The 12,150-nt window shown below is 44.6% G+C and overlaps 1 long non-coding RNA gene across 4 annotated transcripts in view; it reads left to right on the forward strand.

Annotated features, from left to right (window-relative positions):
- The window catches only part of LOC117358251, a 64,619-nt gene that overhangs the window by 8,872 nt on the left and 43,597 nt on the right, over positions 1-12,150 (forward strand). The window lies entirely within an intron of this gene.

Consider the following 12,150-nt stretch of genomic DNA (forward strand, 5'->3'; position numbering starts at 1 on the left):
GAGATTCTCTGCCAGCCCAGCCCAGCACAACGAGGGAGGATCTTTGGGCACTGGCACGTCCTGTGCATTGGTGCTGGTGCCGGTGCCCAATCAGGTAAGAGATGTTTTGCGGTGCTGGGGGGGTTGTAGGATTGCGGGGGAGGGGGGTGACGCGAGCGAGGGGGAGGAGGCCGGTTCGCAGGCCAGAAGAGTAAGCGGGAGTGGGAGGAGGTTATAGCAGCATGCACGGTATACGCGTATGCGTGCTATATCAAAAATTTTTTACAGACATGCTTTGGACCCGCGCGCTATACGCATATGTGTGTTATACACGCACACGCGTTATATGCATGAAAATATGGTAATTTACTTTCACATTTTCTTACTAAAAAAAGGGAAAATAGCAAAACTTTGCTTTTGTCCATTTAATAAGTTATCTGTTTGCTCACTGTTTCCCAATTCTATATCTAGTCCTTTTCTGCTATAATATCTTGGTATACTGCATTTAGTTTGTGGCTATTAGTGTAATGAATTCTTTATTTGGACTTGATTTGGCTATCTGAAACACACACAGAAAAAAAAGAAAACATTAGGGATTAGATCAGTATAGATAATCTGGAGACACTGAGCCCATTTTTACACTTATACAGATAATATGTTGCTGAAAGAAAGGCGGCTAGAAATGGAATTGCAGTACTGAAAGCTGCCAGCTCCCGCTATCTGGAGAGAGACGAGAAAGAAGCAGATGTGCTAAACAAATACTTCTGTTCTGGTTTACAGAGAACATAAGAATAGCCACATTGGCTCAGACCGATAGTCCATCTAGCCCAGTTTCCTGTTTTCAGCACAGGCGAATCCAGGTCACAAGTACATGACAGAAACCCGAACAGTAGCAACATTTCATGCTACCGATCCCAGGGCAAACAGTGGCTTCCCTTATTTCGTGTCTCAATAGCAGACCATGCACTTTTCCTCCAGAAATTTGTTAAAACCTTTCTTAAACCCAGTTACACTAACTGCTGTTACCACAACCTCTTGCAATGAATTCCAGAACTTATCTATTCTTTGAGTGAAATAAATATTTCCTCCTCCTATTTGTTTTAAAAGTATTTCCATGTAATTTCATTGAGTGTCCCTTGGTTTTTGTACTTTTTGAAAGGGTGAAAAACCAATTTATTCTTATCCCTTCTATATCACTCAGGATTTTGTAGACTTTAATCATATCTCCCTTCTACCATCTTTTTTTCTAAGCTGAAGAACCCCAAACTAGAGAGTTGCGCGGGGACAGAAATCCCACCCGTCTCCACCCGTCCCCGCCAAAGTCCCACCCGTCCCCACCCGTCCCCGTGAGGAATCCCACCCGTCCCCGTGAGGAATCCCTCCGTCCCCACCCGTCCCCGCGAGGAATCCCCTCCGTCCCCACCCGTCCCCGCGAGGAATCCCCTCCGTCCCCGCCCATCCCTATAAACTTCAGAAATAGTTATTTCATTTAATTATGCTACTGAATTAAAGGCTCTGGTAGAAACCCATTTACAAATAAGCAAAAAGACTTTATTAATTTGAAAATATTAATTGGGAAGAATACATACTTTGCAAACGGGTTTCTACCAGAGCCTCTAATGTTTATAAATTTTTATCAACACAACTAATATACTACTTTATCCTGAAGCAAAATAAAAAAAAAGAAATATAATTCTTTTCCTACCTTTGTTGCCTGATTTCTGCTTTCCTCATGTTCTCATTCAATTCCTTCCATCCACTGTCTCTCTTCCTTCTGCATCTTCCATTTGCTCTGTTACTGTGCCTCTCCCTTTCTTCCCCCTTCCAAATTGGTCTGGCACCCATCTTCTTCTCTCCGCTCCCCCCAAAGTCTGGCATCTGTCTTCTTCCCTGCCAGCGTCTTCTCCCTACTCTCTCTTCCCCATTTCCTTTCAGCGTCCTTCTCCCCCCATCTTCCCCATGTCCTGTCAGCGTCCTTCTCCCCCCTCTGTCTTCCACATGTGCTTTCAGTGTCCTTCTCCCCCCTCTGCTTCCCCATGTCCTTTCAGCGTCCTTCTCCCTCTCTGTCTTCCCCATGGCCTTTCAACGTCCTTCTCCACCCCCCCGTCTTCCCCATGTCCTTTCAGCGTCCTTCTCCACCCCTTTGTCTTCCCCATGTGCTTTCAGCATCCTTCTCATCCCTCTGTCTTCCACAAGTGCTTTCAGAGTCCTTCCCCCACCCGCCCTTCCCATGGCCTTTCAGCGTCCTTCTCCACCCCTTTGTCTTCCCCATGTGCTTTCAGCATCCTTCTCATCCCTCTGTCTTCCACAAGTGCTTTCAGAGTCCTTCCCTCCCCCCCCCGCTCTTCCCATGGCCTTTCAGCGTCCTTCTCCACCCCTTTGTATTCCCCATGTGCTTTCAGCGTCCTTCTCCCTCCTCTGTCTTCAAGTGCTTTCAGAGTCCTTCCCCCCCCTCCTGTCTTCCCCATGGCCTTTCAGCGTCCTTCTCCCCCCTCCTTCTCTACCGCCCCGGGTGCAGCACAGCCGGCCAGGTCCCCTTACTTTTGTGGCACTTCCCCGACCGACCGACAACAGCCCCGGTCCGACAAACCTCCCTGCCCTTAACCGCGAATCTAAATTACCTTATTACAGCTGCTGTAAGAAGATAATTTAGATTCGCGGCTACAGGGCAGGGAGGATTGTCGGACCGGGGCTGTTGTCGGTCGGTCGGGGAAGTGCCACAAAAGTAAGGGGACCTGGCCGGCTGTGCTGCAACCGGGGCGGGGTGTGGCGGGGCGGACCGCCCCCTCCCTTGGTAGCCACTCGAACCGCGAGGCTACTCTCCTCCTTACCTGCACTGCCTGCAGCACAGAGCCAAACAGAAGTCTTCCCGACGTCAGCGCTGACGTCGGAGGGAGGGAGGGCTTTGTTTAAGCCCTTTGTTTAAGCCCTCCCTCCCCTCCGACGTCAGCGCTGACGTCGGGAAGACTTCCGTTCGGCTCTGTGCTGCAAGCAGAGAAGGTAGGGAGAAGAGCCACGCGACTGAGTACATCCAGCCCCGCAGGAACCCCGCGACCCTCGGAGGCGTCCCCACGGGATCCCCGGGACCCTAGGGGGTGTCCCCATGGGATCCCCGCAACCCTAGGGGCGTCCCCACGGGATCCCCGTGACCCGAAGGGGGAACCCGCGGGATGCCCGCGGGTCCCGCGGGATTCCCGTCGTCCCCGTTCCCGTGCAGCTCTCTACCCCAAACTCTTTCTTTCTTTATTTAAAACATTTATATCCCACATATCCAAAAATTTATGTGGGTTGCAAAAAACACACAATGGTAAAATCCTAACATTCAAAACTAACCATGCACATAAACATCCTAAAAACAGCCATCTTACATAACCCTATAACCTAAATTAAAAGGAAGAAAAAAATCTAATCTGCAGTAAATACAAATTTGTTCTTCAAATATTAGATTTAAATGCAGAAATAATAATTATTCCTATTACAAATTTTGAAATGCATTCTGAAAAGATAAGACTTAAAACACTTTTGAAAAAGTAACAAAGAAGTAGTTTGACGAACAGCATCAGGGAGGGTGTTCCATAATTGAGGACCCACAACTCCAAAAACACAGCAACAAATAATAGCTTTAGCTATAACGAGCACAGAAGGAACAAACCATTAATTGCTTTGTTTGAAACCTCAAAGAATGTGAAGGTAAATATGGCATCAGTCCATTTGCCACTACACTCAGCAAGGTAATACCAAGATCTTAAACTAAATTCTCCAAATCAATGGGAGCCAATGAAGCTCAACAAGCAGCGGAGATATATGTTCATTATGAGGAACACCACCTATCACTCTTGCAGCTGCATTCTGAGCCACCTGCAGCACCTTCAATGGCTTGTTTGAAAGACCATACAAAAGGATATTGCAATAATCCAAATGCGGTATAGCACACAACACTGCATGGCCTGGTGAAAATTCACTGGAGAAAGAAAGCCTCACAGTTTCTGTATGAGTGGAGTTCCATCCCCTTTATCATTGTGGTCGATCTTCTTTGAACCTTTTCTAATTCTGCTATGGACTCGTAGCTCATTTTCAAAACAAGAAAAATGTCTAAAAAGTGGCATGTAGGGTCAGATGGATATTTTTTTCACCAAACCCCCCCTTACTACTCTATTACTTGGATGCACCAGGGAGGGGCCTAAGGCCCTGATTTGCCCAGGCACCTAACACCCCTCCCATAGGAGGGGCCTTGGGCACTTAGGTCAACCAGAGTCTTAGGCCTCCTTCCCAGTGCATTCTGGGATGTACTAGGAGTAGCCTAAGTCTCTAATTGGCCAGATACCAAAGGCCATGGGCTTCCTATGGGAGGGGCCTTAGGCCCCTTCCCAGTGCATCCCAGGATACACTGGGAAGGGAAAGGCCCACCATTGGGAAGAGGGGTTTGCGGGCCTGGCAGCTGGAGGGAATAGGCATCCCTCCGGCCCGCTATACTACAAAAGGTACGGATGTGGTCGGGGTGAATATTGGGATGCCAGGGTGAGGGGTTCAATACTGTTGGGGGTCGTAGAATAGGGGGGTCATGGGTTTGGGGAGGCCTGCTGGCAGAAGGGAGTGGGCATCCCTCCTGCCTATCGTTGTTGGGGGATGTTTTGGGGGTTCTGGCAGGAGGGAATGAGCATCCCTCATGCTGGGGGACTTCGAGAGTGGTGGCAAGAGGAATTGGGCATCCCTCCTGCCATGGACAGTGTTAGAGGGGAGTCGCTGCCACTCAGTTGATCACAGCAGGGAGATTCCCTTGCCAGGATCAGCTCAGCGGCAACATGATTTCTAACCGGCACCTGTGACATGGATGCTGGTTAGAGAATCAGGGTGGTTAGGTGGGGTTAGGCATCTGTCCCTTAGGGCAGATGCGATTCGGTGTGCAATTCTCAGTGCTTCATAGGCAGCTGCAGAAAGTGGCGTCCTATACAGAATTTCCTCCATAGTCCTCTCATTCAGTGACATTAATGTACTTTTTTATTCTGGACTGTGCATCAAGCTGGTATAATATCTGAAATGTATACCAGTGTCTGGATTCCTTTATTTTAGTAAGAATCTGTACCATGCTTGTCCTTAATCACATTTATAACTAAATACAAAATGGGAAACATCTTCATGCTACTTTCTCTTGTTACCTGTGCACAGTTTAGGTAAGCATAAAAAGCTGGTAATTGTGATTTTTTTAAAAAACATGTTCTCATAAAGATCCTGTCCCGGAGGATATTTAACTACATCTCTACTGACTTGGGAACCTCAACATGCCAGACTTGTTGAAGTCCTTGTTAAAATGTCTCTCCCAGTTATCAGCTTCTGATTGCAGTTTCTGGGACTGGAAGGTGGTAATCTCCTGTGGGTTTAGCCAAGGGCTGCTGACTGCAAGCTCTGACAATTCTTAAGTGTGCCTCACTGGTTCACATTCATACAACCCAACTTTAGTTTTCAGTTTTGGTTGAAACAAGGTGATAAGTTTTGGTAGTAGTTTTGGTCAGCCTCTAATTACAAACCGTTAAGCCTGATGTCATTGCCAGGCAAAATGATAGAAACTATTTTAACATCACTTAACACCCAATTATGTAAAATGACATCACATAATGACATCACATAACACCCAACTATGTAAAATCGTGAAACGGCGACTGAGGAGAAACTGAGATAAGTACCACAAACTGCGCCAGTTGATAGCACTTAATCCTGCTAAGTTGGCTATGATATATAATTATTGAGACAGATATTAGCACATTCACTGTTACTTGTGTTTTGCACTTTATTTTGAAGCACACAGTGTACGCTTATGATGGTGTGTAGCACGGCGTGAAATAGTGCCGGCTGGAACACCGGTTGAGTCCGGTGTCCCGTTAGCTTGTTAAATCACACTGAGGGTACACTATCACTATTGATAATATTATACTAACTGCATTCTTATACATACATGCTGCCTTATCATGATTCATTCACAAGGGATTATTATATTGTGATACTGAAACCTTGCTCACCCATTGTCTGGATTCTCATTTTATCCACTACCAACACTTCGCCCATGATTGCCATTCCAAACAGAAATTCTTTTAAAGAAATTCTATTTAGAAACATGATGGCACATACAGACCTTCCATTCAACCAGTTCCTGACCTAGTCTCTCACTTTGAGGACCACACGGAGGGCACTCACTTTATTTATTAGACGCTCTGTGTGGAACACTGTCTGAGGCTTTGCTAAAATCTAAATATACTAAGGGCTCCTTTTACAAAGCCGCACTAGCAGTTTTAACGCAAGCACCGGATTAGTACTCGCTGGAAGAACGAAGAGAGAGGGGAGACATGATTGAGACCTTTAAGTATATTACGGGGCGTATAGAGGTCAAAGATGATATCTTCTGTCTTACAGGGCCCTCGGTTACAAGAGGGCACTCGCTGAAAGTCAGGGGAGGGAGATTTCATGGTGATACCAGGAAGTACTTCTTCACCGAAAGGGTAGTCGATCATTGGAACGAGCTACCTCAGCAGGTGACTGAGGCCAACAACATGTCAGATTTTAAGAGAAAAAGGGATATTCACGTGGGATCTCTAGGGGAATAAAAGTCAGGGAGTGGGTCATTGGTGTGGGCAGACTTGATGGGCTGAGGCCCTTTTCTGCCGTCAATTTCTATGTTTCTATGTTTCTATAGCATGCACTAGCTGGAAATCTACCGCCTGCTCCAAAGGAGGCAGTAGTGGCTAGCGCATGTGGCAATTTAGCGGGTGCTATTTTGCGCGTTAAGGCCCTAGTCTTTGTAAAAGGAGCCCTAAATAGAAATTATTCAAATTATTGTTCACAAATGTACATCACAGTGATATCATTAACAGTAAAGTGGTACCTTTTATTTTTCAAATAATGGAAGTTTTACAGTGCAAACATTTTTGAACATGTGAAAATTGCTGGGTGATCACAATAAAAAAAGTTGTAACCGCTGAATTTAAAGAAAATCTCACTACACTCAGCACATAAACATAGATAATAAAAACAAATAAAGATGTAAGTTTTCACATTTAAATACCAAGTGGTTGTGGAGAAAACAGCAAAAAACTATAGGGAGTTACATTTTTTGGCTTCATCCTGGGAACAAACATCATTTAATAAGACAGAGGGATCATGGATTCAGCCAAAGGAAATCTTACCTCACTAATTTGCTCTCATTTTGAGGAAAGACTTAAGAGGTTAGGGCTCTGTAACTTGGAGAAAAGACACTTGAGGGGGGATATAGCAGAGGTCTACAAATTCCTAAGTGGAGTAGAATGGGTAAATGCAAACTGACTGTTTATTCTCAAAAAGTACAAGATCTAGCACAGTGGTTCCCAACCCTGTCCTGGAGGACCACCAAGCCAATCGGGTTTTCAAGCTAGCCCTAATAAATATGCATGAGAGAGATTTGCATATAATGGAAGTGATAGGCATGCAAATCTGCTCCATGCATATTCATTAAGGCTATCCTGAAAACCCGATTGGCCTGGTGGTCCACAAGAACAGGGTAGGGAATCACTGATCTAGAGAACATGAAATGAAGTTGCATAGTAATACTTGTAAAATAAATAAGAGGAAATATTTTTTTATTCTACAAATAGTTAAGCTCTGGAGCGTGTTACCGAAAGATGTGGTGGTAAAAGCAGTTAGCATAGCAGACTAAATTCCTGGAGGTAAAGTCCATAAAACTGTCATTAAGGTAGATCTGAGGAAAGCCATTGTTTATCCTCGGGGGGAGGGGGAGAGAATAAGTAGGATGATATCTTGATATTTTCTGGGATTCTGCCAGTTACGTGTGACCTGGATTGACCAGTGCTGGAAACAGGATACTGGGCTAGATGGACCTTTGGTTTGACCCAGTATAGCAATTCTTATGGTTGGGGTTTTTTTTAAATTTAATATTTATTGTTAAAAAAAAATACAGGCATCAACACATCAACTTAGAGTTTTCCAAGTCCAATACACAGGAGATAAGGAATTCAGAGATTCAGTTTTTGTCTTCTCAATCAATTAATTCTATTTAATTTAATTACAATATAAAAGGGTAGCAATCCTGTAATTGTGGCTTTACACTTTATATAGTATTTCTGGATACAATTAAAAAAATCAGTGCTACCTTTTGCAGACTGAATATTTTGAAATGGATTTCTTGATGCACATGGCTAAAGCATATCAGAATGAGCAGAAAATCACACACTAAACGTTAATGTTTACTTCACCTTCTAATATACCCCTAGTTTAGGTAGAAATGTTATTACCTCTATTCTATTTATTTTTAATTAAATTTTTAATTTATTTTTAATGCCAAACATTTCACTTTTGGTGCATGGAACGAGCACCTCTAGTCTTCATCTTCAGCTAAGTGCTCATTCCATGCTCATTCCAGGGTTCTTATTAAGATTAATGATAGCCCACACAAGGGTGACTGAACAAGTTCAATCTAACATCCAGCACCCGTGAGTCTTTTTTCCTCCCTCAGTAGAAATCTCTAAGTATATTAGAAGGTGAAGTAAACATTAACGTGTGATAGGAGATCAATGGTGGACAGTTTTAGTCAGACTTAGTTGTATAACACTGGGTGCCTAAAAATCTCATAGTGTGCAACTCAAAAGGAGGTGTGGCCATGGGAGAGCACCATTCACACATCCAAGCACCATGAGTTGGGTGCCAGCATTTACACCAGGTTTCAGCTGGCATTAGTGCTAGCATCTGAAGCTGGGACTGGGAACTGGCTTATGCGCTATGCTATAAAGAATCCTCTGCTTGGAGTACCCTTTATAGTGTGAGGTGGGGGATTCCTGTATTCCATGAATGTAAGTACAGAGATTCAGCAGGCAGGCCTCTGATGTCATGGCAACAGTAAAACTATCATTCTATCGCCGCCCCTTTTTTTTATGTAGTATTATATATTTTAATGTTATATGTTAAATCTTTTTTTTTTATTGTAATTCGCTTAGATTATAATAAGTGAAACATCAAATTCAAATAAACTTGAAACTTGAACTTGATCATGCACACTGTGTGGACTCCTCCCACTTCCAGGGGCAGAAAGCTACTATTGGCTCTTTTGAAAGAGTCAGAGTTATTTTTTTCTGCCTGATGAACAGTGTAGAGAAAAGCACAGAGAAGCAGTTGGAGTCAGAAGAGGAAGGGAGTAGGGAGAAACAGTTTGTCTCTCTCTGGTTAATAGCTTTGTGGGAGCTGACAGAGAATTTATCTAAGCAGTAGGCTACCTCTTTGCATATAGCTCTGGGGATCAGCGTCCCAGAACACTGAATATACTGGTAAAGGGGGGGGGGGGGATTTTCTATTTGTCCTTTTTACTCTCCTATACCTGATAGTTTTCGTCTGGTCTGCCTCCTGTGCAAATAACCAGCCACAGGGTACCAGGGGGGCTACAATAGAACAGTACTTGGTACCAATTAGGCGCTAAGTAGGATTTAGTATGAACACAGTACACGATACTAGTAATATATGTGTATACAGTATACATAGGATGATTGATTATGGTATAAATGCATATTGAAAACCAGCACAGCTTTGGGACGCCGAAATGTCCCATTTTTGAGCTACCCACTGCAGTGTTCTCCCTAGTGCAGGAGTGCCCAAAATGAAGGCAACACGAGTCAATCGCCCAGGAACAACTCTGACACAGGAACAGATCTGGTGTGTGCAGCAACTGCACAAACCTTCTCTCCCCCCCCCCTCACATCAATTCTGATGTTGGAGAGGAAATTCTAGGCCAGCCAATCGCTGCCTGGCTGGCCCAGAACTTACTCTCCAACATCAGAACTGATATCGGGGGGAAGGCTTGTGCAGTCGTTGCACACATCTGGCCTGTTGCTGTGGCGGTGGCTTGGAGAAATCGACGGCAGTGGCTTGAGGGGAGGCAGGGAGAGAGAAAGAAAAGGAGCAGGGAAAGAGAAAGAAAGATAGGGGGCATGGAGAGAGAAAGAAATGAAAGAAAGAAAGGATGCATAGTCAGAAGGAAATGCAACCACTCACCAGACAACAAAGGTAGGAAAAATGATTTTATTTTCAATTTAGTGATCAAAATGTGTCCATTTTGAGAATTTATATCTGCTGTCTAAATTTTGCACTATATTTGTCTATTTTTCTATAGTTGTTACTGAGGTGACATTGCATATTTTAAAGTCATCTGTCTTGACCGCTTTGGAAAAAACCCAAATATAAATGATAATTAACATTTTCTCTGCATAGTGTGCTTAGTGGTTTGTTTGTTTTTTTTATTTTATGGTTACCATTATGAATTAATAAGATATTGTGTGTACATGAAAAATGAATGGAAGGAATTGGGGGCAGGGCTGGGATGGGGCTAGGGCAAGATCGGGGGCGTGGCTAGGGTGTTCACAGCAGAAAAGATCTGAGGAATTTATTTTTACAAGGGGATCACAGGAGAGAGCAGAGACTGAGGGATGGATTCTCAAACCTTACCATGCCTTTAACAATGATCGCTAGAGCCTCAGCACCCTGGGGTTGTGGGTTCAAACCCCACACTGCTCCTTGTGACTTTGGGCAAGTCACTCAGTCCTCCATAGCCCCAGGTACATTAGATAGATTGTGAGCCTACCGGGACAGAAAGGGAAAAATACTTGAGTACCTGATTGTAAAACCGCTTAGATAATCTTGATAGGCAGTATATTAAAACCTAATAAACTTGAAACTTGAAGCCGGTTCCAACTGGTTTAGTGTGCCAGTATTTTACTGGCCGATTATCAGAATGGTTCACTGTGGTCTTTTCCATGTTTCCTAGCAAACTCCGACACTGCCATGCAAATGTAGTGCAATGAAATCATTACTATTAAAATGGTAGTAAAATGGGCTCATTAATATTTAAATGACCACTCCAGGGAATTCTCTTATCATCGCTGGGTGATTCTCAAATCTCATTGAACTATATTTGTGGGCACATGTTTCCAGCAGGGTCTGAGTTGTTGTAGTCTTACTTTCCAGTCAGTGCCTGAGCACTGATTGGCTCAGGCACTAACAAGTAAGCCTTGACAGCTCAGACCCCTCTCCCCGCAAATAATAATTTTTAAAAGACCCCTGATCCCTCCCTCCCACTGATCCCCTCAGGGGCATTCGATGTGATGTTCCCCGTTTGGCAGGAGGGATGCCCATTCTCTCCTGCCACCGGCAATCCCCCCCCCCGGACAGCCCTCCACTTCCTTACCTTAAAATTGAGGGATGGCTGGAGGGATGCACATTCCCTCCAGCTGGCAGGCCTGCCTCTTCAAAATGGCAGGCCTTCCCCTTCCCAGTGCATCCTGGGATGCACTAGGAGGGGCCTAAGGCCCTGATTGGCTCAGGTACCTAAGGCTCCTCCCCTGGGTGGGGCTTTAGGTACCTGAGCTACACAGGGCCTTAGGCCTGTGCCCAATGTATCCTGGGACTCCAACGGTGGCAGCAGGAGGGAATGGGCATCCCTTCTGCCATCTTTCAGTTTAAATGTATGGGGGGGTTGTTGGAAGGAGCGGGAAACTCCAGCGGCGACAGGAGGGCGTGGAAATCTCTTCTGCCGATCTTGTACAGGGTGTTGGGGAGTCTGGTCAGCAGCTGGAGAGGAGGAGTATTGGCGGGAGTGAAGACTTTTCTTTCTGCTACTCTCCCTACTGGTTAATCAACTGAATCAGCAGGACTTGGAGAGACCCGAGGCTCAGTTGATTGGGGCAGGGAAAGCAGCTTTGACAGAAGGGAGGAGCTGTGCCTAGCAATTGCTTTTCTGAGCAAGCACTAGGCATAGTTCCTCCCGCTCTTTACTGACAATTCTCCACACAAAGAGCGTGCATATAATTTGCATACTATTATGCTGAGAATCGCTTGTAAAATAAAAATCGCTTCCACTACGGCCACTACATCGACTCACCAGATTTTACCAGTAACTTTAGAGAATCTGGCCCTGAGAGTGTAAGAATACCTACGAGGTACAGCTAACATGAACCAGAACCAGAGATAATGTATGAATATAGAAAAAAAGATGACCTTTACACTTGATGACTGCTAACACTGAAGGAGATTGTAAATAGTTGATTTTGAAGCCTACAATCAAGTTAAATTAAAAGCTGCTGTTTTCAATTAGCCTTTGACTCTGGCTTGAATTCTTCAACTTCAATTTAGGCAAGAGACTGAGTA

Source organism: Geotrypetes seraphini, chromosome 3, assembly GCF_902459505.1.
Source record: "Geotrypetes seraphini chromosome 3, aGeoSer1.1, whole genome shotgun sequence".
Lineage (NCBI taxonomy): Eukaryota > Metazoa > Chordata > Amphibia > Gymnophiona > Dermophiidae > Geotrypetes > Geotrypetes seraphini.